This window comes from Sus scrofa, chromosome 1 (genome assembly GCF_054392235.1).
Source record: "Sus scrofa isolate SSC_HxYL_T2T_F1_AM1 chromosome 1, Sscrofa_HxYL_maternal_Yorkshire_Landrace_v2.0, whole genome shotgun sequence".
Lineage (NCBI taxonomy): Eukaryota > Metazoa > Chordata > Mammalia > Artiodactyla > Suidae > Sus > Sus scrofa.
In genome coordinates this window covers 120,963,510-120,991,361 of record NC_139383.1, presented here as the reverse complement: position 1 = coordinate 120,991,361, position 27,852 = coordinate 120,963,510, and the positions used below count along the sequence as shown (strand labels likewise).

The 27,852-nt window shown below is 44.4% G+C and overlaps 1 long non-coding RNA gene and 1 pseudogene across 3 annotated transcripts in view; one reads left to right on the top strand and one right to left on the bottom strand.

Moving 5' to 3' along the window:
- Positions 1-20,480, bottom strand: part of LOC110260996 (uncharacterized) — a 625,553-nt gene extending 605,073 nt beyond the window's left edge. For all 3 annotated transcript variants that reach the window (XR_014810176.1, XR_014810179.1, XR_002344674.2), the window contains exon 1: positions 20,295-20,480. This is a non-coding gene — a long non-coding RNA (uncharacterized LOC110260996). The remainder of the gene's footprint in view (positions 1-20,294) is intronic.
- Positions 20,481-20,536: 56 nt separating this feature from the next.
- On the top strand, positions 20,537-27,852 carry LOC146406330 (dual specificity protein phosphatase 5-like; annotated as a pseudogene).

The window sequence follows — 27,852 nt, the reverse complement described above, 5'->3', positions numbered from 1 at the left end:
AATCTCATAATCAAAGAGGCAAATCACTAATGGATACAAACAGAATAATTCCATTTATATGAAATTCAAAAAGAGAGCTGATTAAACAATTTATTACCTAGGGATACATGCTTAGTTAGCTTTTTTTTTTTTAACTACACAGAAAAGCAAATTAATAATTAACATGAAATTGAGGCTGAGTTACCAATAGGGGGCGGCAGAGGCAGCTGAGACCAGAGAGGGATGCACACAGGGTATCTGGAAGGGGCAAAGTCTTATGTGTTAGGCCTGGGCAACAGACACATAATATGTTTGCTTTTGTGGTGGCTGTTCGTTACACTGCACATATACACTTTAAACACTCATGTGTGTATATATGCTACAGTTCATAAAACTATGTTTAAAATATGCTGCAATGAAAGTAAAAACAATACTGTAACAATACTAATGGTGTGATGAGCCCCTCATCTCCTAGCACCTGTTAAAAACTAGGTGTAATATAGTGCCACCTGTGCTTTGACATTTTCACATGCAGTCAAGAGAACGAAGGAGTCAAACCTGCCAGAGGAATCAGGGAGGACTTCAAGGAAGAGGTGCCCCTTGGGCTGCGAACAGTTATCCAGACAGAGCACATCCAAAGAACCTAGAGAGGGAGCTCATAAAGAGGCCCAGAAAATTAAGGGAAGAAGTCACACTGGGGAAAATTAAGCAATGTGTTCAGCTGCTGTTGAGAAGCCAGTGGGTCTAGCTAGGGAGGAGGGCAAGGAATATTAGTAAAAATATGTTATTCTTTGCTAAAAGAAGAGTTTCGACTTGATTCTGACAGGCCATAAAGTTTATCCATCACAGTAATTCTCAACTCCTCCTAGGGGTTTGGCGCAGGACTGACAGGGTAGGGCAGAACAGGAGAGGGAGGGCAGACAGAAATCCACTGCCATCCTCACGAGGATGCAACAGCTGAAACCAGGGTGGGAACATGGGGATGGGGAAGGGAGAGAGACTCGACCTGAGGTGCCATCAACAGTATCTGGTGAACTGTTAGATATCCAGGTGAGGAAGAGGGCAAGTTTAGGTTGAGTCTCAAGAATCTGGTTTGGATCGGGAACTCAGAAGAAAGTTAAGGAATTCAGGGGGAGAGCAGGGGTGTTCTCGGGGAAGTTTTTCCTCCACTGAGGGGACGTGAAAGGAGGGGGCTAAGGGAGCATCTCATGACCAATAGCACTGGCAGTGATGGAAGCATCTTTCTGCTGCTCTGCCCACACACAGAGGGGAGGCAGCGGCGGGGCAGTGGGAATTAAAGGCAGAAACAGGGATTTATATACAGTGAGGGAAGAGACACAGCCCCACAGCAATAGTGAAGTTCTTAGACTGTCTCTGGTTTTAGGTGTTGATGTCATCCTTGATCACCTGGGTCAACCAGAGAGTAGGGCAGCAAACCCCAGGACGTGGCGCCAACTGCAGCAGGACCAAAGGGGAAGTGGGGTAACCAATGGGTACCAACAGGGTGGGTTTTTTTCCCATGAAGTTGCCAAATTACAGAGACCAAATGTATGCTTTTGATTTCATGTGTCTTTAATAAATAGAAAATGGGAGTTCCCATCATGGCTCAGTGGTTAACAAATCCAACTAGGAACCATGAGGTTGCAGGTTCAATCCCTGGCCTCCCTCAGTAAGTTAAGGATCCGGCATTGCCGTGAGCTGTGATGTAGGTTGCAAACTCAGCTCGGATCCCATGTTACTGTGGCTCTGGCATAGGCTGGTGGCTACAGCTCCAATTCGACCCCTAGCCCAGGAACCTCCATGTGCCGCGGGTGTGGCCCCAGAAAATACAAAAAAAAAAAAATGCAAAATTTCAGAGAATTCCCTGGGCACGTGGGTGAGTAATCCTGCCATCTAGGTTTGATGGGCAGCCTCCCTGCAGTATTTTCAATGCACCTGTTACTCAACCACTCGACCCCATCCTCCAAAAAACCTACTCCATGAAAATCCAAAGCACCCCATCCCCCTTTCAGGGGCTCTGAATGGTTGCCTAGACCCATGGGTTATTTTCTGAAGGAAGGATGAGGAGAGAGGAAGGAGGGCTGCCTCAGTGGTAGCTGCACAGAGATGAGAAGGTAAGAGGGATGAAAAACAAGCAGGTGCTGAAACAGCACCTAAGCCTCCACAACACAGGCCTCCATCCCCCCACCATCAGGACAAAGCAGCAGGAATTAGACATGGCCATCATCTTGTCATTCCTTGACATTTAACATTTTGACTGCATAAAAGTATTGAAAAACACATTGAGTTCTTGGAAAATAAACATTTGTATTCATTCTCCATACTGGGAACCAACAAAAACCATGAGGATGAGAAGCTGTAGGGAGGGCATCTGAGTCAAATGATTTCCTCTGAATCTCAACCATGGATTCAATTCATCCGAAACACATTACAAATCTGGGTGCAGGAAGATCGAGGGCCTTTTGAGGAGGAAGGGAGATTCTAAGGATGAAGTTCAGGAATGCTTTCCACATATGCCCACACACACACTCATACACATGTTCATGTCTTCACAGTGGCAGAACACATGGACACCTACAGGGTGTAACTTTTTTCTAACACGGCACTGCCCACTCTGACCCCACCCCCTCCAAAATAGTCTGCTTTAAACCACCTACTATTTTAGGAGTTCCCATCATAGCTCGGCTGAAATGAACCTGACTAGCATCCATGAGGACACAGGTTCGATCCCTGGCCTTGCTCAGTGAGATGAGGATCCAGCGTTGCCATAAGCTGTGGTATAGATCACAGACACACCTAAGTTCTAGCATTGCTGTGGCTGTGGCCTAGGCCAGCCGCTACAGTTCTGATTCAACCCCTAGCCTGAGAATCTCCATATGCTGCCAGGTGTGGCCCTAAAAAGACTAAATAAATAAATAAATAAAATATCTACTGTTTTCAACATCATCCCCCACTGTTTTTTTGATGAGGTACAGATGCATCACCACAAAGGCAGCATTCCAACAGCCCCCTCCTGGGGGTGGGAAAAACATGAAACAAGCATCAGAGAATAAGCCAAATAAATGTGACTCACCATCTAGTGGTGTCCCAGGCCAGCCCTCAACACAGTAATGCTATTCCCAAAGCATTCTGCACAAGTTATGCCCTTGAGTCACCACAGTAAACCCCTGTCACTGCATTATCCCTATTTTACAGACCAGGAAACAAATGCAAATGCAGTTCAATCAAAAACTTGGCCAAGATCACACAGCAAGTAAGAGGCAGGAGCAGGATGCAAACCCAGAGAGCCGGTCCACGGGCATCCAGCCATCATCCCAGGCTGGCTTCACACCCACAGAGCACAGGCGTGGGGGTGGGGGTGGACATCAGGTGCACACAGGTAAAATGGGGGGGGGGAGCAGGGAGAATTCCAGTGCACCGGGAAGTAAACAGATTTGTTTAAACACTGGGCAGCACTGCAGAACACTGGGAGTGGGGGATTAACTCAGAGTAAGTCTTCCAGGCCAACAGCAGTAAAACTTATGCGGCAGGACTGTCCTGGGAACAGGCTGTATTTGAAGAGTCATTTGTTCTCAGAACTAAACAGTACACGGGGAGAAAAACAGACCAGGAGTCAATGAGATTTCTCAGCTCACTCCTGAAGGCTTCAGAGCTCAAAAATATCAATCCACAGAATCAAGGAATTTCCCAAAACTTGCTTTCTTTAGGGGTGGGGAGTAATAAGAATGTGTAACTAGGATTCAGAAGATCGGCTCAAATTCTCCCTCAGCTCTCACTGGCTGTGTGTCTTAAGGCAAATAGCTAAAACTCTCTGAGAAGCAAATGTGATAACTGAAAAATAAAATTTGAAGGAAAAAAAAAAAACAATGACTATATCTAGTCACTTGTGATGGAACATGATGGAAGACAATGTGAAAAAAAGAACATATATAGGAGTTCCCATCATGGCTCAGCGGAAATGAATCTGACTAGTATCCATGAGGATGCAGGTTCGATCCCTGGCCTTGTTCAGTGGCTTAAGGATCTGGCATTGCTGTGAGCTGTGGTGTAGGTGGAAGACGTGGCTCGGAATCTGGCGTTGCTGTGGCTGTTGTGTAGGCCCAAGGCTACAGTTCTGATTCGACCCCTAGCCTGGGAACTTCCATATGGCAAAGGTGCGGCCCTAAAAAGACAAAAAAAAAAAAAAAAAAAAAAAAAAAAGGAATGTACATAAATGAATAACTGGGTCACTCTGCTGTACAGCAGAAATCGACAGAACACTGTAAATCAACTATAATTTTAAAAATTAAAACATAAAATTAGCGGGGAAAAAAAGCACTGGACTTCAGAAAACTGGTCCAAATCACTATAGCAAAGTCACAGCTGAGCCTTATGCAAATAAGCCTATCATGCCTGCATCACAGAGTGGCTTGAAGTGGGGTAATGGGGCAGAGACTACACAAAATGATGGCACTTTGTTTCCACTCACAAAAAAGAGGGAGTCAAACCAGGAGGTCCTTCAAAATCCCTTCTTGATCAATGTTAGATCTAATAAATCACTTGCTGGAATAGAGTACCTACTAGGAGGCAAGGAGCACCAGCTTCGGGAAGATGGGGGGTGAGGGGGCTGGGGGGATGGAGGGATCCTGAGCAGCCACTCAGGGCCCTGCACTTGGAAGGGTCCACCATGGATTAATGTCTTCGACTTTTTAATTTTGGAACAAGGAGCCCTGCATTTTCATTTTGCACTGAGTCCTGTAAATTATGGGCAGGCCTAGCATCCCACACCATGCACAGTGACAACAAAACAGGCCAGCACCAAGGCTCCAAGCAAAACTTGGGAAGCAAGTCCAACAAGGAAAGATATTAACCTGCATGTTTTAACTCCTTAGCCCCACCAAAGACTGAAAGCTCTGGAGATTGGAGTGGTTTCTTATCCTCAGGACAGGTCCTGGCCTGCCTGCCCAAGCAACACACACACACCCCTGTGGTCTCATCCAGCCACACCCTTCTGAGGCGAGACGTCTTCCTGGATACTTAAAGCTCCTGGAGGGCCTGTCTGTCTGATCGCCAAGGACAGGAACAGCAGAGGGCCTAGAGCAGTGGTTTTAAAGTGTGCTCCCTAGCCTAGAAGCAGAAGCATCACCTGGGAACCGGTTAGAGATTCAAATTCTCCAGCCCCACCCCAAACTGCTGAGTCAAACTTTAGGAGCTGGGCCCAGCCACGTGGGGTCTAATAAGCCACGCAGGTGATTCTAATGTGTGGGTGGACGTTTCAGGACCACTGGCCTGGAGGGTCAAATTTAATCACTTTATCACTTTGAAATATGTTTGCCATCTCCTTTTCATTTTTGGCTGGGGAGGGCATGTGGGGGGAATTGGTGGGGTCGGGCCGTCCCAGCATCCTCCCCCACACCACAATGACCAGCAGGTCCCAAAGGTCCAGCTGCCTTTGTGGGTTTCCCACAAAACTCAATTTAACTCACACACTTTGTTTTTGCCTGTTCATTCAAGACACAATGCGGCCCAGAGTCCCTTGTGAACAAACATCCCATTTGCACATGTCAAGTATCTGATTCATTTAGACTTATCCCAATTGCTTAATGTCGGCCACAGAAGCCTCCGTGATATTCTTGATCTAAACAGCTGAGTTAATGCCCTGGGACAAAGGGGCCTGGTGTTTGGGTGAGCTCCCGGGGGGCCTCCCGAGAGCCACAAAGAGAAGCTTGTTGAATGCACACATAAAAACAGAAGAGATAGGAGGCAGAGACTCTGATCTTTATGACCCTCTGATTATTCTATCAGTTAGTTAAAGCATAAATCCATCCCCTGACCTAACAAAATACTATTTTACTTCCTTTTACTCCATATTTTATCTTTTATAGCCAATAAAACATAAAAACCTTACAAAGGTTATGTTCTCATCAATTTTTGCACTAAATGACAATAAATTAAGTGGAGGTTACTGCAGCAGCAACAGAGACCTCAGCCTAAAACTTTCTGGAAAGACAACCTCCCCTCCCACCCCCAGAGTTCAGAGCTGTAAGTCAAAGACACAGCCATTAAAATGAAATGTTAATGATACTGCCATCCTATTTCTTTAAGTAATTAGACAGTGTCTAGCCTTTACTCCTTAAAAAATCTCCTCTGGAGGTTAACAGATTAAAAAAGGCTGTTAAGTTAAATACTTCTTAGATGTGAAAAAGAAAAGGTACACTTTTCCAAAATACTTCAAGTCAAATATCTTCCAGTTCTCACTGTCACAAAGTCTTCCAAACTGCCACAACACTGAATGGTTCCCAGATGCATAAACTCAAAATTTATTTAAAGTCCAAAGTTTTATTACGAGTTATTTATTTTTAAAAAAACCCAATTTTATTTTTTATTTTTTTATATATAATGATTTTTTTTCATTATAGCTGGTTTACAGTGTTCTGTCGATTTTCCACTGTACAGTATGGTGACCTAGTTACACATACATGTATAAGATTCTTTTTTCTCATATTATCATGCTCCATCGTAAGTGACTAGATATAGTTCCCAGTGCTACACAGCAGGATCTCACTGCTTATCCATTCCAAAAGCTACAGTTTGCATCTATTAACCCCAAGTTCCCAATCCATCCCACTCCCCACCCCACCCCCCGCCTTGGCAACCACAAGTCTTTTCTGCAAGTCTATGATTTTCTTTTCTGTGGAAAGGTTCATTTGTGTCCTATATTAGGTTCCAGATATAAGTGATATCATATGGTATTCATCTTTCTCTGACTTACTTCACTCAGTATGAGAGTCTCTAGTTCCATCCATGTTGCTGCAAATGGCATTATTTTATTCCTTTTTATGGCTTAGTATTCCATTTTGTGTGTGTGTGTGTGTGTGTGTGTGTGTGTGTGTACACAAGGGTTATTTATTATCAAGTGCTTGGAACAACACCTGGCAAATAGCAAGGGCTCAACAAGTACTAGTTGTCCTTATTCATTACTGTTGTTGCTGTTATGTACTATTATGTGCTAAGTATAGACAATGAAAAGCAAAAGAGATGTAACTCTCCTGCCCTCGTGAAGCTCACAGGCTAGCTGCAGAGAGAGATACCAAGAAAATAATCACACAAGTAAATGTAAGCTAAAAACTGTACAATTAAGATACAACCCGGGGTTCCCGCTGTGGCTGAGTGGAAATGAACCCAACTAGTATCCACGAGCATTGCCACAAACTATGGTGTAGGTTGCAGACGAGGCTCGGATCCTGTGTGGCTGTGGCTATAGTGTAGGCCCGCCACTGCAGCTCCGATTCAACCCCTAGCCTGGGAACCCCCATATGCCACACCTTCAGTCCTAAACCAAAAAAAGATATAACCCATGGGGGTGGGAACTAAGAAAAGCCCCAACTAGTTTTGCATTGTTTTATGATTTTGAAACCTCTTGGATATCTAAGCCAAATTAAATCTAGGGCTTACCATTAACACATATGTAACCATTTTCTCCAAATTTACAACTATTTCTAAATAACATAAATTAACTTTATTAAAAATATTTTCATTCCATCAACTTTTTTCTTAACTATAAAATGGGCTTTCACTAAGAGCCAAGAGCAAGAAAAAAATATGTAACCACAGAAGGTGGAGACCCACTCTTAAACACAATCTGTTTCACAAGGAGAACTGGGGAAATTCCAGAAGGCCCAGTGACATCTCCACAGGGACAGTCACTGGAAACGTGCTAGAGCTGGAGAGAAGCCCTCAGGCCAGCCCCTAACCTCTTTACAGCCTGGCAGGCGGGCCTGGGCTCTAAATCCAGGGCCCCATGTGGATTCCAGCTCTACTTCTTCATGTCTGAACTTGGAGCCAGTAGCTTAACCTTTCTCAGTCTCCTGCTCTGTAAAATGGGTCCCCATGTCACAAGGAGGCAGTGGGACTTGGCACTTCTGAGCAGGACGCTGAACCCAAGTGAGGGCTGGGCAGCAACCGGTCAAACCTCTCAAAACCCAGTCTCCTAGAGAGGCAAGATCCAAGGTTTCAACTACAAGAAAACAAACTGGGACCCGTCAGTGCACTTCCCACTCAGTGTCCTGACCATACAGCCCCACCTAGGATGCCTCTGGGACCAACAGGGGTGGGGGGTGGGAGGGGAGGCTGCCCCTGCCCCCAACCCAGAGCAGATGGCCTTGGAGTCTTTAGAGGCCTCTCCAGCCTGACCTCCTGACACGTCAGCCATGGCCCACATCTCAGAGTCATTTATTACCAAAGCAGAGATGGGAGCCAAACCAAGAGGTCAGGCAGAACTCTGACCTCTGTGGTTACCTCATCACACTTGTTACCAATACGCAATAGCAATCAATTCCCATGTGCTAAGGACTGTGGTCCTATAAAATGCCCATGAAGGAAAATAGTCTTCAGACTGTCATCCAAGACCCTTTTATCCAACAATTTAAAACAGGTATTACTAACCACTGTGGGCCACGCTCTGTGCTAGGCCCTGGATATAAAAAACCCAAAGACTTGGTCCCTGTTATCAAGGCGTTCACAGTCTTAGAGGAGGAAGATATTTAATAGAGCATTTTAATATAATATCATCAGAATGGTGAAAAAGTTATGCACAAGGTATGTTTTTTCCTATGAGAAATCTGGCCTGGGAAAGTAAAATTTTTAAGACTTGAATTTTTATTTATTTATTTATTTATGTCTTTTTGCCATTTCTTGGGACGCTCCTGAGGCATACGGAGGTTCCCAGGCTAGGGGTCCAATCGGAGCTGTAGCCGCCGGCCTACGCCAGAGCCACAGCAACGCGGGACCTAAGCCGCGTCTGCAACCCACACCACAGCTCATGGCAACGCCAGATCCTTAACCCACTGAGCAAGGCCAGGAATCGAACCTGCAAGCTCGTGGTTCCTAGTCAGATTCGTTAACCACTGAGCCACAACGGGAACTGCAAGACTTGAATTCTTTAAATGCTCATTCAAAATAACTATATTACCACCTTTGATTAGCTAATTAATACCCATCAGCTGCAAAAGAACCACAAAATAAAGAGAAACAAAAAGAAAAATATAACCTATATGCTTACTACTGTTAACATTTAGCTGCAAGGCCTTCTTTTTTGTTTGTTTGCTTTTTAGGGCTGCACCCATGGCATATGGACGTTCCCATGGTAGGGATCAAATCAAAACTACAGGGGCCACCGGCCAATGCCACAGCCACAGCAGCTCGGGATCCAAGCCATGTTTGTAACCTACACCACAGCTCACAGCAACACAGGATCCTGATCCTTAACTCACTGAGCGAGGCCAGAGATCAAACACACACCCTCATGGATTCTAGTTGGGTTCATTACCACTGAGCCACGAAGGGAACCCCTGGGTTTTAAAATATATCTATTTCTGAACAAGTTATAATATCATTTTATACAGAGTATGGTAACCTGAGTTTTTCACATGTCAACAAGCATATTAACATATTTCTGAAATAGTAAATGTTCCTTTAATTTATCATTTTAAGTGGTTACATAGAATTGTACTACAGGTTCCCTAATTTCTACTATCTGATATTTTTTTTTTCCCACTGTACAGCAAGGGGGTCAGGTTATCCTTACATGTATACATTACAATTACAGTTTTTCCCCACCCTTTCTACTATCTGATATTTAGACCATTTCCAGTTTTTTTTTTTTAGCTATTCTTATTCACACATCTTTTCAAATTTGTCCATTTCCCCAGAATAACTTTCTAGAGAGGGGAATTGTTGGATCAAAGGGTAAGCATATTATTTAAAACACTGACACCTATAACCAAATCGCCCTTCAGAAAACTGGTACCATGAAGTTCCAGCATTTCCCCACATCTTCACCCTCACTGTAGAGCATTACTCTTTTTACACTTCAAATTTCATATTTTTACATTTTAATGTACATACCTTACCTAAAAATGCTGGTCACAGAGCATCTTTTTCAGAGGCGTTATGACATGGGCTGGAATCAGGCAACTGTGGGTTGCCCAGTCATCCCAGTGTGGATCTGGGGCCTCCATGCTTCTCAAACTTCACCACACATAGAAATGACCGGGCCATCTTGTTGCAATGCGGATTGCAAGTCAGTAGGTCTGGGGGGGAGATGAGACACTGCTTGTCTAACAGGCTCCAGGTGACACCTTGCTGCCGGTCCATGAGCTACACTTCGAGGAACAAGGAGCACAACGCTCTCTTCTCAGGGCCCCTGCAAGCCTCTCCATTCCTGCCCATCTTCCAAAGGCAGGCCTTTCTGCCCAAAGAGAACGAGGTGTATCCCCAATTCCCCGCTCACTAGGACAGTGCTGAGTATCTTCTTCCCTTCACCCCACAGGACTGCGCTCAGGTGACATTCCAGTTGCTGGTGACAGCCACATCCCAAGGAAAAAGCACCCTGGAAGGGGACACTCTGCACCGACATTTCTTCTGATAGTTCCCAACGGAAAGGACGCACATCATCATTGGCTCTTCCGAAAAGGAACGGATTTAACAAGAACCTAAGGCTAATTTGCCCATTAAAGGAACAAAGAGTGGAGTAGGGGAGGAGACTGACAGAAATACTGCATCTGTAAATACCTTGCCCAAGAGCTCAGAAGTCAGCTCTGGGCAGAGGGGAGTCCAGGGTCCTTGATAATATTTCACTCATCACAACTACTCCCTTTCTGTTCTGATTTTCCCTCTTGCTTTTCTGCCACTAAAAGGGGGCCAGAAGGAGAACATGATCCTTAGCGAGCAAGTTGATGGGAGCAACTGTCTAAAATGATGTCGGATCTATAAACACATTTTCTTCATTGCCAACAGTATGCAAATGCTGCTGTTCTAATTCAGCAGGAACATGAAACAGGTACTCTTCTCCCGTCAGAGGAGACAGACTGCAGCGCTCCTCAGATCCATGAAGTTACTGAATAAGACCACGAATGGCTTTCTCCTTTCAAGTCTCTGTTTTTGCAAAGACTGAATTGGAATGATTTCTCTGTAGTCAGAGTGCATCCACCCCTCCACCCCCAACAACTTTCCCTTGCCTCTTCCTACTTACTGATGGGGAATTTAATTTGTTCACAAAATTCTTTGGCTCACTTTGCTTTCCTTTCACTTCCTTTAATCAACTCCTAAGTATTGACTGCTAAGCAAACTTAAAAAAAAAAAAAAGGGACCCATGGCTTTTGCTTTCCTTTCATATGGACCATATGGACGGTATTGTCTCTTTCCCAGGGTCTCCCACAAACTTGGGGGACTTTGTGGATTAAATCAGGTCTCAATTAGGTGGTCAAGTGTAATCACGGACGTCAGCCAACCTACCAGAAATTAATAGACAATCAACACAGATAAACCGGCTAGCATCTTTCAAGTGTAAGGTCTAGGCTGCAGGCATAACCCACGTCCACTCTGCAGCCTGTGCCATCTTAGCTCCCATGCTGAGGTGGAGCCCCAGCCAGGACCCATTTCTCTGAAGAGCTGTGGTCCTAATTTTCCCTGACCCCTCATGGCTCTGTCAGCCGGACCCCAGCAATGAAATGATCCATAAGAAAACAAAGTCCACGTGATTAGGGCCTGTTTGATCTTAACCCCACACCACCCCTAGATTTCAGCTGTCTAACACTGGCTCCAGACAAGAGGAGCAGAGTTTTCTTGTGAAAATAAATCAGACAAGCACAGGGAAGAAAGACAACGGAGGAGCAACCAACTGCTCCTGTGTCTGAAAGCCTTCAGTGTGGGTCCGTGAGCTCAGCGAAGGGCAGTGGTTTCTTTCCCCATCTTTAGTCTTTCATTCTCTAGTCTCCATTCTCCCTGCCACAAAATGAATGTTTTTCGCTCAGCAAATATTTTTCAGGCACCACTTTTCGACGAGGGACCTGCTTGCTTTCTCTCACATGCTGGGCTGTGCTTTTCACGCTGAAATTATAACGTACCCTAAAGACAGCCAACGCAAGTCCTAGGAGTTGCCTTGCTGCAACCCATCAGCAGTGATCATATCAAGATGAATATATTGTCGGGAACCTGTAGGTAACGTTTCATTTATCGCACTCCCTCCCCTAAGAGAGGCTCCGCCAGGCATTATATTATTATGCAAGCTTCCTGGACCCACTCCAAATGCAGATTGCAACTCAATTCAAAGGGAAAGTTACAAAAGGTGATAGGAAATAAACCTTCCACAGAACACTTTAAAAAAAAATTAACCTTTTCAGAGTTTAATTCCATCCTACATTACCCATAAATAGACCAGCTTTCAGGAACGAAAAGCTAATCCTAGAGTAGTAACACAAAGCTTGATATCTCATTCCACGCCATCATTAATATTGCTTTAAACATCACAAGAAATCGCTTCGACTTCTTAAGCTTTGTAATTCATTTCTGTACACCAATTCAAGAAACCTCATTAATTTAGGTGCCCTTTTTTTTTGTGGTACAGCTGAGGCATGCAAATATTTGGGATTTTTACCTTGGGTCAGAGATTAAGAAAAAATTAACTTCTCATTTCCAGAACAGATTTACGAATGTGGGGGAAAAAAGCTTTTGACAGTAACCTGTTTATGTTATCTAGTCCGAAGATAAAAATAGGCTGCACAGAATAAAGGAAGTAAAAACCGCAAGGGAAAAAGAGAAAGGTTTTATATAAATGGTAGTGGTATTTTTAAAGAAAGATAAAAAATCTTGTTATTCCTCATCATTTTTTTTTTTCCTCTAACCCAGTTTCAATATTCCAATCAAGAGTAAGATGGAAGAGGTCTGATTTGGGAGAGAAAAAAGAAATCCTTTGAACACCGATCGACACACGATCTGTGCAGTTATTTTATCCAGATTTAACTCCCTGTGCTCTGCTCTCCCATCATGTGATTGACTGAGACACTGTGTCCACTGAGCTGGGTTTACAATTATCCTTAAACCAGCACAACTTCAAAGGCTGTTCAATAGGTATTTTCCGTTCTTGATTAGAACTCGTAAATGTATAACCTGCACATAAACAAGTCACTCTGCCTAATTAAATGGAACCTCTTCGTCTCTATTAAAAATTTAGAAGTGCTGCCTGAGTATAAACATGTCATCTGAGAAAGGGGGGAGGAAGACTCTTGGAATATCCATGCATAAGCAGCTGAATCTCCTTTATGCAAAGACAATAATAGCAGAGATGCACATAAATTCTTCTAATTATTTTACTATCAGTAAAGATTGTTTAAATGTAAAGGATACTCATTTGGGGCAGTTGCATCCTCAAATATTACCTGCCTACTAGGGAAATGCAGTCTGGATGCTTTAATGTACTTCAGAGACTATCACATCGCCTTTCCCCCACTTTCTTTTTCAAATGTCCTGGAAGAGGTAACAGTATTTTTCTCTAATAGTTGTACTTAGCTTGGAGAATGGGTTTGTATGCTTTGTTTTAAAATCATATATCTAGACTTAGAATTCTTAGGAAGATAATCCATAAAAGCTCTATTTTGGAAATTTAAATGTTCTCGAGTGTTTTGAGTTTGCACTGTTTGGTCTGTAAAAGAAAGCAAAGGTTTCTAAACTCTGCCTTTTTTGGAAATTGATGGAGGAATTACAAAGCACCTCCAGCTAAATAAGAGTTTAACTTGTCCTCAGAATTCACTTACCAGATTCCCAACATTATAAAAAAATTATTTTCATAAAGTTTGAAACAATATTTGTGACATTCAGCATATGTCATAAGACCAGGCAGAAATTGTAGCATGTCAATGTTTGAGGAGGCAGATGTAGAGTTTTGAGCTGCGGGAGTTGTTTTGTTAGAGCGCCCTCTTGTGGCCCAATGTCATCAACACAAATTCTGTTCCACTTTTTTAGAGCAAGTTTCAACAACCTACAGTAACATAATGCTGATAAAAATACGCTGCAAGTCAGGGTTGACCTTTCTAGCATTTGGCTGGATTTTGGATTCTCTCCTCTTCTCCAAAAATAACTCACAATGCATTTCAAGAAAAGAGGAATGTGTGTGCAAGAACTTAAAAATGTACATGCCGATGAATTAATAAACATGATGTTCCTTAGTGATGTGGAAGCAGAGAAACTCTTCTTCATGAGATGACACCCATCCCCAAATGTCCTTCAGCTTGCCATGGAAGGGATGGTTTCTTTCCCTGGCATCAGCACCACTGGCAGATACTGACAGCATGAGGTTGATGTAGCATCTGCACGCTGGGTGGATAATGTCACCCATCACTGCCTGAGAGATCTTTAACTGCTGTGACATTGACTGCACCCATCTGTAAGGAGAATACGTATCACCAGTGGGGCCAGGGCCCAGCTTTCTCAGTCCACAAGTGGAAGTAAGTGCAGCTTTTTTGTGACACCTGCTCCATTAGTACTGTAGGAATTCAAGGCGAGGGAAAAGATTTTGAAGGGCATAATTATATTCAAATAGCTCCAAATTTGTTAACTATGTAAAATATAAATCATTTCTATATAAACCATTTAACCATGTAAAATAGCCATTGTGGGTTTCAGAATGTGCTACCCAGAAGATTCACCGAAAATAAGAATATTTATGATAAATCCTGCCTGTAACTAGAAAACCTGGGTTAAGAAGGATTGAGAAATGAGACCTTCTCTTCCATATATCAAATTTCAGGTCTTGAGGGGAACCTGGATATTACACATTTCAGAGTTGTCATTTTACAGATTAAAAAAAAAAATCAAAGCCCAATGAGGTGTAAGGATTTGCCCAAGGTGCTTTGGTAAAAAGCAGCAAACCCAGGATTAAAAGGGAGTCTCCCAGTTATATTACCTGGCATGACCCATCCTCCTTAGCCCCATCTTGCCAGAGAGCTTGCCAGCGAGCTTGCCAGCATCCAGTCTGGCTCAGAGGTCCTTGAATTGCTACTAAAACTTCTTTCCTGCTCCTGAGCAGTCTGCCCTCATTCTTTCCTAACAATGATAAATAAATGACAACCACATTTTCTTAAGACAAGACTAGCAGCAATTTAAAACCACAACCAAACTCAATGCTGAATATAAAACATCCCCCCTGGAAATTTCCAGAATTTCCATGCTATGTGGGCTCATGTACTGTGGGGCTTGTTAGCCAAGCTTCTTATACAAAATGGAATTAGAGTATGTAAGGGAACTAATAACTTTGCCATTTTTTATGATAAATGCCAATGTGGGTCCTTCTCTGTGACAGACTTTACAGATTAGTCATCTATGAAAATAAAAGCCCATATAATGGTTCACTGTAAGTCGAAAAAGAAAGGCCCTTGATCCGCTGTGCCCAGATGATGACACATGACACACGGATGTGTACATAAGCGGAACCATTCTCTGGAGTCAAAAGATTTTCCACAAAGGTCTAATGTGCTTGTGGTAGTAACCTAGATGGCCACAAGATGGCACTCTTATTTTTAATTCCATTGTAAGCAAAAAAAAAAAAAAAAAAAAAAAAAAAAAGGTGATTTTCACACAGTCTCAGAATCAATGCGACATGTAGCTGACTCCATATAATGTCATGTTTAATGTTGTCACATGCATCCCTGTTATGAAAATCTGTCCTCCACTTCCCTGAGGACGAGGTATGTGATGATGGAAAACACAAAGGCCTGGAGACGGGTGTTGGTGCTCTGTGGCAACATCAAGCCTTCCTTGGGAAAAAGGGAGGGGGTGTGTGTGTGTGTGTGTGTGTGTGTGTGTGTGTGTGTGTGTGTGTGTGTGTGTGTGTGTGTGTGTGTGTGTGTGTGTGTGTGTGTGTGTGTGTGTGTGTGTGTGTGTGTGTCCGTCCTTGGGGAAAAGGGTGTGTGTGTGTGTCACATGAGTCTATATTTTTCCTAAAAGGTAAGTTCTGTCTCAAAAGTATGTTAATTAGATTCTCTCCTGTCTTAAGAGTTTTCTACCTTCAAGGGTAAAGCAGAAGCTCTCCAACTACTAGGTCTTGCTCCACAAATTTCCCTCTGAAGGATCTTAGCTATCTTCGTCTCACACTCACATATACACCTTCTTGATTTGGCAGGAAGATAAGCCAAAAGAAAAATACACCAAAGTTAAAAGAAGACCTCAGTGACTGGGCCTGAGCTCTCAAAGCTTGCTTTTCTACAGCTCTTTAGTTCCACCAACTGGACAGAAATATTTTTTTGGCCACACCCGTGGCATGTGCAGGTCCAGGGCCAGGGATCGAACCCAAACCAAAGCAGAGACCCGAGCCACTGCAGTGACAACACTGGCCCCTCAACCCACTGCACTGGCAGCGGATCTCTGAGAAATATTTCGCTAATAAAAAAATTAATGTTGACTTTTTAACAAATGGTGGTGGAACAATTGTAAGTTTATATACAAAAAAGATGAACCTAAACACATACCTTACACCTCATTAAAAAATTAACTCAGAATTGGAGTTCCTGTCGTGGCTCAGCAGAAACGACTCTGACTAGTATGCATGAGGACACAGGTTCTATTCCTGGTCTTGCTCAGTGGGTTAAGGATCCAGTGTTTCCATGAGTTGTGGTATAGGTTGCAGATGCGGCTCAGATCTGGCAGACATGGCATGGCTGTGGCGTAGACCAGTGTTTACAGCTCCAATTCGACCCCTAGCCTGGGAACCTCCACACACCCAAGGGTGCAGCCCTAAAAAGGCCAAAAAAAAAAAAAAATTACCTCAGAATGGATCATAGGCCTCAGTGTAAAGTGTCAAACTATAAAAATTTCTTAAAGGAGACATAGAAAATCTACATGATCTTGGGTTTGGCGATGAGGTTTTTGGTTTTATTTTTTCATTTTTTAGGGCCGCACCTGTGGCATATGGAGGTTCCCAGGCTAGGGGTAGAATCGCAGCTGCAACCGCCCCTCTAGGCCACAGCCACAGCAACGCAGGATCTGATCAGCATCTGCAACCTACACCACATGTGGCTCAAGGCAACGCTGGATTCTTAAGCCACTGAGCAAGGCCAGGGATTGAACCTACATCCTCATGGACTCTATGCCATGTTCTTAATCTGCTGAGCCACAACAAACTCCTGAGTTTTTAGACAATACCAAGAGCGGTCTATCAAAGAAAAAAGTGATAAGCTGGACTTCATTAAAATCAAAACTTCTGCTCTGACAAAGACAGTGATAAGAAAACGAAAAGCAAAGCCACAGATGGAAGAACATATTTGCAGAACATATACCTAATAAAAGGCTTATATCCAAAATACCCAATTTTTTTTAAAAAGAATTAAAAGGAGTCCAAAGATCTGAGCAGACACCTCAGCAAAGACACAGGTGGCAAAGAAGCACAAGAAATGGTGCCCAACACCATTGGTCATTAGGGATTTGCAAGTGAGAACAACAATGAGACACCACAACAAGGTTATTAGAATGACCACGTCCAGAAAAACTGACAACACCAAATGCTGACAAGGTGCAGAGTAATAAGAACACTCACTCATCACTGCTGGGAATGCAAATCATACAGCTGCTATGAAAGACAGTTTGGCAGTTTCTTACAAAACTAAATATAGTCTTACCACCAGACTCAGTAATTGTATTCCTAGTATTTATCCAAATGAGCTCAAAGTTATGCCCCCCACAAAAGTCCTGCACAATGTTTGTAACAGCTGTGTTCCTAACTGCCAAAAATCTGAGCAACCAACATGTCCTTAAATAGGTGAATGGATAAATAAATTACATCCAGACAATGAAGCATTACCCATTAGATAAAAAGAAGCTATCAGGCCCCTAAAAGACATGGATGAATCTTAGATGCATTTTGCTAAACAAAAGTAATCAGTCTGAAAAAGCTGCCTACTGTATGATTCCAATTACATGACCTTCTGGAAAGGCAAAACTATAAATCTAGTAAACAGATCAGTGATTGCCAGGAGTTAGGAAGTGCGGTTAAGTAGGTGAAGTGCAGTGGATTGGGGTGTGGTAAAACTCTTCTAGTTAATGCTATAAAGTAGATGCAAAATAGAAAAAAAAATTTAGGAGAACAGGGGATCCCAGAATGGAGTAAAAAACATGATGAACAACCCAACCGTGTTACAAATGTGTGAAACAACCTTAGCAAAGGGGTTGGGGGAACAGTGCTACCCTAAGTAACTTCGGAAAACAGAAGAATCTATAACCCCAAAGAAAAAAGGAACTGCCCATTGCGCTGTACTCCAGATGATAAAGTTGTTTCCCCTGGGGATACAGACTAACAATTCCATGTTGCTATATACATATACCTGAACTGAATATCAAGTAAATGGGTGGCAGATGGTGGGAATCAGGTTTCTCACTGTCAGAGTGGAAATTTACAGATAAAGAAGGGGTGAAGGCTAAGATGAGCCATGCAGTAGTGGATTGGAATTGGAGATATCAGTATGAACTCATGTTAATACAGATGGTTATATTTAGAAAAATTTATAGACATGTGTATATACACATAGGTTAGCATACACACGTATCTCCTTGCTCTTTCAGCTGAGAGGACCTAAAAGCAATGTCATCCCCGTAGCCATGAGCACACCTAATGCCCAGAACTTGGTTTCTAATACCACTGCCCAATGGAAGGAACCATGGCTGCTTAGAGAAATGGTAGGTTTGAGAACTAGAGCAGGAAATATTCAAGATGAGCTTGGAGCATCATCTTGTAGCTCCAGAAAATAAGAAAGTGCTCAAAAAAAAAAAAAAAAAAAAGTCAGTATACCATAGGGACCCAGGAGCCAACTGAAAGAGCTCCTAGTAGCCAGAGTGGAGCAATTAGAGCAACAAAATTAAGTAGCAACGGACTATAATCCAAAGCATGAAATAAATATCCATGAGGCCCTACTGGTAAAAATTAATGATTAAATAAATAAGGGAAAGAGACTAATCCTCAAGGAAGGGACACATAACTGTCCACTTCTAAGTGGGGGCTGTGCACAGTGACTTCCTTCCACAGGGGACAGCACGAAAACGAGGAAGGAGTAATTTGACAGGGCAGGAACCTGAGGAATACGACCTAAGCAAGGTGATAGACATTAATATCTAAATGATAAGGCAGGTGGACAGAGTGACCTTTCATTGAAGAGGATGAAAATGGCATTTTACCTCTGCAGTCTTCCTCCAAAAAAGCATTGCCCAGAGTTCCCGCTGTGGTGCAGCAGAAATGAATCCAACTAGGAACCACGAAGTTTCAGGTTCGATCCCTGGCCTCATTCAGTGGGTTAAGGATCTGGCATTGCCAGGAGCTGTGGTGTGGGTCGCAGACACAGCTCGGATCTGGCATGGCTGTGGCTGTGGTGTAGGCTGGAGGTAACAGCTCTGATTGGACCCCTAGCCTGGGAAACTCCATATGCTGTGGGTGCAGCCCTCAAAAAGACCAAAAAAAAAAAAAAGCACTGCCCCAATCTAATCATGAGGAAAACATCAAACTCCAAATGAGGGACAGTCCACAAAGTATCTGACCAGCAGTCCTCAAAACTGTCACGTGCCAGGCTAAGTGACAAGAGAGAAAGCTGAGAATCAAGGAAGCCAAATTTCCCAATGGAATTAGGCCATAGAAGGAGGACAAGCCCCATGAGACCCCTGAAGCTATCATCCACTGCAAACACCACAGGGTAGGCATAGTTCCTCCTGGGTCCATGAAGGCCAAGTCTAATAATACAACAAGATTATTTATATATCATGTATGGGATTATATATGAAATGTATTTTGTTCAATTTGTTAAATGCTTCTACTATACCAAGGATAATGCCAGGAACATTACATGAATTAGCTCATTTAATCCTCACAGCAACCCTCCAAGATAAATACCATTATTCCCAGGGGCACAGACCCACAGGACACATTGACCAAGCTGACTCCAAGGAAAAGAATTCAGCTTAGGTGAACTCCCAGGCTCCCAGCAGCGCTCAAGGGAAAGAGACCTGTACTGAGGGTGAGAATTATCTTAGCTGTCCCATGGCCCCTCACCAGGGCCTCACAACAGCAGACCTGGATCTAGACACAGGCTAACCACTGGGCACCCCCAAATTGTATTCTTTATTTGGGGTGGGGATAGAAAATGATTTAACTCATCTCCGAAGGGGAGCCCTCAAAAATGCTGGATTATCTAAGCCAGAATTCCATTATAAAATACAGCTGACCCGTGAACAACAGTTTGAACTGTGCAGGTCCACTTACATGTGGATTTTTTCCTACCAATGCAGTACCTGTATTTTCAATATACCGATCTTCACGTTAATTAAGTGCAGGGAAAAGCCTGCGTTCAATTAGAGGCCACAATACGTGGAATCAAGAACCAGGGCCTGAATCCTGATTCCGACCCTGGGGCTGCCAGTCTTTGGGGCAGTGACAGCAGTACGGGGACTTTAGACTCCAAATGAGGTGGGTGCCCCCTGACTGACCACCCCCTCACGTGGTTCACGGGTCAAACAACCCATCTTACCTGACTCTTCCAAATCAAACGTCCTATATTCAGTTTCCAGTTAAGCTCCACCTTTAGTCATCCTCATACCTCGTTCAAAACTCCCCGGCCCAGCTTCTGGGGCAGCAAGTGGCCTGGGGGCACTGAGCCTGCTGGGCAGCAAAGAACGAAAAAGCCACAGGGCTCGTGAACCCCCGCATAGCCCTCGAGCCTAGCCAGCAGCCCCGCCCCTACCGTGGGCACGTGCGCACAGCGTGGGCGGAATGCGCAGCCTCAGATCTTTGCCGCCTCAGGTGCTCGCAGCTTGCTCCCGCCGACAGAGGGCGCGCGCAAGGCGCAGTAGTGGAGGAGCGGGTGGAACTTACCTTTTCCACCCTGCCACTCGCCTGCCTGACTGCTGGTGGGCTTCAGCCACCGGAGTAGGGTAGGAGGCTTCCTACTCGGAATATCCTTCGTGTTGCGTGGCTGTAAAACCTGTTTCACGAGAAACCAGAAACATGCTCATCAGCCAGTATAGGAAACCAGTGCTCACCATCAGCTATAGGCCGCTTTAGGACCAGGGAAGCCCTGATGCAATGCTTCTGTTCCTCCTCTGTCAAAGTGCCTACCATGAATCCACGTGCCGGTTCCTCACCACTCTGCGCCTGCTCATGGCCGCGGAGTATTGCCACGGACCTCGCAGGCCTGCACAGCCCACTGGCACTACAAATGGATCGAGTGCGAGGCAGCCATGTGACTGACATTTGCTACTGCTTTCAAGATGCATTAGGTTTCATTGACAAGGTCAGGGAGAATGGAGGCAAGGGCCTGTTGCGCAGAGAGGCTGGAATCTCCTGGTTGAACACCATCTGTATGGCTCACCTCAAGGAGACATGCAGTTCTGCTTGAAGGAGGCCTTCGATCACATCAAGCAGAGGAGGAGTGTGATCTCCCAACTTCGGCTTCCTGGGCCAGCCCATGCGGTGTAAGCCCGAAATTCTGCCCACTCTCCCCAGATTCGATCCTGCGGAAAGAAGGCAGCAGGCTCTCCATGTAAATCCCTTGCAGACACCGAGCCCTGATGCGCTGGGTTCCCACTGCACATTCCCTAGCCCGCCGCTGGCACCAGTTCCCACCCGCCCCTCAAGTACCTCAGAGCTCACCAGCGGCCACGGCCACAGCCACATCCTGCTAAAACTGGGATGGGGGAACCGGCCCAGCCTCAAGAACAACTGTGGTTTTGTTTTTTAAGCTCGCGGGCATTTCAGCCCTGGGCAGGACTGAACTCCTCACTCCTTCAGGCTGCCCCAGTGGGATAGAGAATAGCACCAGGCTTGCAAACTTCACCCTGACCTTGGGGATAGGTTCTCAAGGGGAAGGAACACCAAGCTGGTTTAAGAGCTCAGCCTGTACTGACTGACTACTTCCAGACTCTTCCAGATCCTCTGCCCTCTCAGGACGGCCCAGTGCTGGGACCTCAGAATTTGCCTTTTCCTTTCAAACATAAGGCAATAAATACCTGCACCAATGTGGGAGAAAGCAGTTGCTAGACGGGGAGAAAAAGTAGCTACAAAGCAAACTGATTTTGAAGGAAGCATCCCTTTCACCTTGTTTTTTAAACTTTGGCTACTCAGGATCTGTCTATTGCTTCAGGGCATAAGCTGATCACCCCCTAGTCAAGAAAGTAACCTGCAGGGTTTGTAGGGACACCGTATATATAAGCTGATTTGAACCTCCAGGGCCCAACGGAGGCAGACTCTTTCCAACGGGAGAGCTGTGGGGTGAAAGGCAGAATTGAGCAGCCTATTCCAGGGACAGCTGGCCTTGCGGGACTGAGGGGGGTGGTGCCAGGTGCGAGACACAGCTGGTTAAATAATCCATGCTCAGGCCAGCAAAGGGCTGAAACTAGGTACAGGACAGGCCTGAATTTCCATGTGGAGGCCTCAGTCAAGGGGAGAAACAACAGATACAAAGGTTAGGATCAAGACTGCATACATTCTTTTTCTTTTTAGAGTCCCACGTGAGGCATATGGAAGTGCCTTCCTAATCATCTGTGTCCTATACTGCAGCTTGTGACAACGCTAGATCCTTAACCCACTGAGCAAGGCCAGGGAGCAACCCCACATCCTCACAGATACTAGTCAGGTTCTTAACTTACTGAGCCACAATGGGAACTCCATGACATGCATTCTCTTACTCTGGGTCTGTTCATATTAGAAGCCAGATGTGAACTACATGGAAACCTCATAACTGGCAGTTATCCCACTGGAGATAACTGGAGTTGGGTTGTTGTTTTTTTGCTTTTTTTGTTTTTTCTTTTTTTAGGGTTGCACCTCAGCATATGGAGGTTCCCAGGCTAGGGGTCAAATCAGAGCTACAGCAGCTGGCCTACACCACAGCCACAGCAATGCCTGATCCAAGCCATGTCTGCGACCTACACCACAGCTCACGGCAACACTGGATCCTTAACCTGCTGAGAAAGGCCAGGGATCGAACCCACACCCTTACTGTTCCTAGTCAGATTTGTTTCTGCTGCACCACGACAGGAACTCTGAGCCAAAAAGTCTTGATTCTACTTCTTTGTTTCATCTGTGTGCTGAAAAAGCCCCACTTTTCTGGCCTTTCTGTTTTCCCAGCAACTTGGAATGCTGTCCAGAGTACAGCCTTCATGTTTCTTCTCTTGCTTCATGGACTCACCTAGGAACCTGTTTTCCCTGCTAACTTTGATTCTTCACAGCACAAAGTGAGATCTAAGGTATGGAGCTCTGGAGTGTCTGGACTACCTATGATTTATCTGGATGGATATTACAAGTCATAAAATGTCAAAAAGAGAAAGAAGTCAGAGAAGTTAAGCATAAAAAGATGCCCTTCCAGCAATTCATCATGGGATGTGGTCTGCCCAGGTGACCAGGGCAAGAAGTGGTGTAGAGTCAGAGCAAGATGGGAAAATAGATTTTTAGCATCAGTGACTCAGCGGGTTAAGTACCCAACTAGTATCCACGAGGATGCGGTTTTGATCTCTGGCCTCGCATAGTGGGTTAAGGATCTGGCATTGCCCTGAGCTGTGATGTAAGTTTCAAATGCAGCTCGGATCCTGCGTTGCTATGGCTGTGGCTATGGCTGGCATCTGTAGTTCCGACTTGACCCCTAGCCTGGGAACTTCCATGTGCCATGAGTGCAGCCCTTAAAAAAAAAAAAAAAAAAAGCATTCTTTTTTTTTGTGTGTGTGTGTCCTTTTGCCTTTTCTAGAGCCGCTTCCCATGGCATGTGGAGGTTCCCATGCTAGGGGTCTAATCAGAGCTGTAGCCACCGGCCTGTACCACAGCCACAGCAACGCGGGATCTGAGCTGAGTCTGCGACCTACACCACAGCTCACGGCAACACCGGATGCCTAATCCACTGAGCAAGGGCAGGGATCGAACCCGCAACCTCATGGTTCCTAGTTGGATTTGTTAACCACTGCTCCACGACGGGAACTCCAAAAAGGATTCTTTAAGAGCAAGATGGTTTTCCAAAACTTAGGAATCCATGGTAAAATTTGAAACCTGGCACCCTCACTGATAGAGAAACCTAAAACTTGTTTGAAACATTTCTGTATTCGTGATCCAAACTCCTTGCTAATCCTTGCATTAATCAATCCTTAGAAATGTACTTGGAAGTATGACAGCCTTGAGTTCTAATGGATGACTGCTGGAAAATTTCTAGTTTGTCCTCACCTACTGTTTAAGAAGAACAGCCACCTCCATAGCCATGTTCCTTCAACACAGTATGTCTTTTTTAGTTTGTTTCTCTTTAATAGAAAGCTTCACCTACATAACAAACAGCAAGGGGGAAATGTGGGGGAGGGGCTAGTGATCATCCTAAATACTTGCTTCATTTCTTTACTGTGATTTCTGGGATCCAAGAAAGCCCTGTTGAACCCCAACCATTTTCCATTCCTTCGATAACTCCTTTCATTCCCGTAATAAGGGTAAAAAGCTTTCAATCCAAGAAAAAGTCTACCCTTATAAACTCACCTCCAGGAAAGAGACATGTGCTAACAGCCATACCCAGGTTGAAACAGCATCCCACAGACTCCAAAAAAAAACCCTGCAGAGACCAGGAAGGGAAGTTTGCAGAGCTGAAATCCATCCTTAAGCAGCCCCAGTTTTGTCCAGAACTTGCCTAGCTTTCAAACTACACACAGGCTATTTAACGTTGGGATTTCTACAAGGCCTAAAAATCGTGGCTTCTGGCTTTCTGTCCTCTGACCCTCAGCTGTGGAGAACAAGACTGAGCAGCCTGATTAGGGATGGGTAGCTGGAAACCAGCACAAATGCAAAAGAGGACTTGCAGAGGGGAAAGTGTGCTTTTCTGTTTTAGGAAACCTGCTGACATAGGGAATGCTCCTGTTTTGCTGCAGAAATGCTGCCTTCGGTGGACAAAATTCAGCCACAATCAAGCTAATTGAATGCACAAATGTAATATTTTTCCAGGGCACCTCCAATTTAATGCTTGATGAAATCGTGTCTTTCGCATATATTTACAAAAGCTTTTCTTCATCCAGAAATGTCGGTTAAAATTGCTTATAGATGCTGAGATAGCAAATCACTCTTCTAATGTAATGAGATAAGTCATCTCTATAAACTTTGCTTGCTCAAATGTACTCGCATAAAAGAAATCAGGCTACAGGCTTTTTTCAATAAATAGAATGAACAACTAGAACTTGATGGCTATAGCATGTTCTGCCTCATTGCTAAGGGATGTTTAAAATTGCTCCCTCTCTCTCTCTCTTGCCGTGGAGTTTTCATTTTGATAGTTGATGGAAAAAGGAGGTCAGATAAACTGATGTGGCTAAGAAGCCAAAGCTGTTTGTCAAAACGTAGGGAGAGGCCTAGAGATTGGAGTCATTTAAAGACAAAAAAAAAATTGATTTAAAAGATTTCTGTCCTCAAATCATTTTTCTTGCTAAATGTAGCCACTTTGTGAGCCTGGTTTTTCCTGCTCTGGCTATCTTTACTAATAATTTACGCCCTAGGAACTTCACATACTGGGAAGATTCATATGCATAGTCATTGGTGCGTAGCCCAGTAAGACAGGTCCAAAGATCAAGAGTACGTGGAAGAGAGGAGGCCTTGAGAGGTTTAGCCATCTGTTTCTAAGTAAGATTTGTCTTCCAAGTCTAATCTACAAGCCAATAATGTGACCAAAAAGGCTTAGTAGGCCATCTAGGGTCGTCATATATGGCTGCTCAGGTTGTACACTGCATAACTCCAGGGTACATACCATTCACATAGGCTGCCACATGAAGTGTATCTTCTGGGGCTGTGTGGTGTGACAGTCTTCTCTAGCCTCACCACGTAGGTCAGGGGAGAAAAAAAATCTTCTTGTTGGACATCATAGTTACTAAGTTTCCATGAGACGACATTGCAGGCGTTTACCTTTAACGCCTCACAGAGTAAAATTAAGGTTCTTATTATCAGCTGACAAAGTGTGAAAGCTGTTGAAGCCTGCCCTCTTCCTTCTCTTTACAAAGTAAGACTGTTTGGGAGAATATTCAGATCTCCAAATGGTTCTCTTTACTTCCAGAAATGGTTTGGACGGCTTGACTGTAGAGCACAGGCTGAAATCCAGAATAAGAGACCAGATTCCAGGAGCCCTTTATGTGGGATAGGGAATCACCAGACAGCCAATGCTCCCTTCAAGGGGAGACAGCAGGCAGTGTTTGGCATAGTTCTCTGGGGGCCTTCCTGCTGCCAACCTGCCTTTTAGATTTTCCCTCATGTCCGCTGGAGGGTCCAGACCAGCAAGACCACAGTGAGGGCCCCCCAGAGCAGGGCGGGAGAGGAAGACCTGCTGGCTCTCTGGCTGCCCAGCCCTGCCGTCTCCCTCCACCACCTTTCCCCCTGCTGCATGAAGGGCGCTGTGCGGTGGGAGGAAACGAAGCCTAAGTGCTTTCTGATCTGAAACACTGCTCCTGACAATGGGGGGCTGGGGTGGGCAGAAAGTCCCTGTCTTTTAGGCAGTTCCTTGAACCCTGCCCCAAGCACAGAGAAAAGTATGTTTGGGAATCAGAGGCATCAGTTGTAACATGCAGAGGAGGAGACATTTGAGAAAACACCCTATTTTTGCCTAATTTGCATTTTAAAGAATATCTCAGTGGACTTGCAGGCACTTTTGTGGGCTGCGAGTGACCCAAGAGCCATGTCTCTTGAGATTCCGTCTAAAGCCTGCCATGGGAGAGATAAATTAGGAATTCGGGATTGACATATATATATACACTAGATGTAAAATAGATAACCAACAAAGAAGTACCGTATAGCACAGGGAACTATACTCAATATTCTGTAATAACCTATATGGGAAAAGAATCTAAAAAGGAATGGATATATGTATACATGTAGCTTAATCACTTTGCTGTACATTTGAAACAAACACAACATGGTAAATCAACTATACTCCAATATAAAATTAAAATGAAAAAAGATCACGATATGTGCAGATATGGAGATTCCTTCATGAGAAACCCCATGTGACAGGACATCCTCTTCTCACCCCCAGCCATCATCTACTAAGTTACTGATGTATTTTCTTCAAGGCACCTATCAATGTTCAGTATTAATTTACTTATTTACTGTTCTTCATTCAGTACCAGAAGGAAGCTCCATGCAGCATGGACTTGGTCTAGCTTGTACATTAATATATCCCACATCTGGAGTTCCTGTTGTGGCTCAGTGGTTAACAGATCTGACTAGCATCCGTGAGGATGCAGGTTTGATGCCTGGCCTTGTTCAGTGGGTCAAGGATCTGGCGTTGTTGTGAGCTGTGGTATAGGTTGCAGACGTGGCTCGGATTGGGCGTTGATGTGGCTGTGGTGTAGGCCAGTGCGGCCCTAAAAACCAATAAAATAAAATAAATATATATATCCACACCTAGACTATCTGGTACCCAGTAAAGTCTCAACCAGTCATGGATGAATAAAAAAAAGCAGCAAGTAAAACAATTTTTTTAAATAAAATAAAGTTGGAGTCCCAGTTGTGGTTCAATGGAAAGGAACCCCACTAGTATCCATGAGGTTGCGGGTTGGATCCCTAGCCTCACTCAGTGGGTCGGGGATCCAGTGTTGCTGTGAGCTGTGGTGTAAGGCCTAGCAGCTGTGGCTCCAATTCGACCCCTAGCCTGGGAACTTCTATATGCTGCGGGTGTGACCCTAAAAACAAACATTAATTAATTAATTACGTAAAGTTTGCCAAAAGTCAAAGTAGCAAATCAGTTATCCCACAGATGGATATGTGTGTGTGTGTTGTTTTCACTGGATCTGAAGGCTAAAAGTGGGGCAAGCATTCTTCATCTCTCCAGATTCCCCATTCTGTCCAACCAGCCCATTTCATGCCTGCATTTCCGCTACCTGCCTAGTCCACACAGACCAAGTGTGTTCTCCATCAGCCGGGTGTCAAGAATGAGTGATGGACAGAGCATCCTCTCCAAGAAGGAAGTGCAGTGTGGGAATTTGGGAGTGGTCGCCAGCATCACCCTAGCCCTGTACCCCAAGTACCTGGCTGAGCAAGCCATCAGCAGGGTCCTGGGCCAGCAGCCTATGGATGGCGCCTTTGTCTTGTGA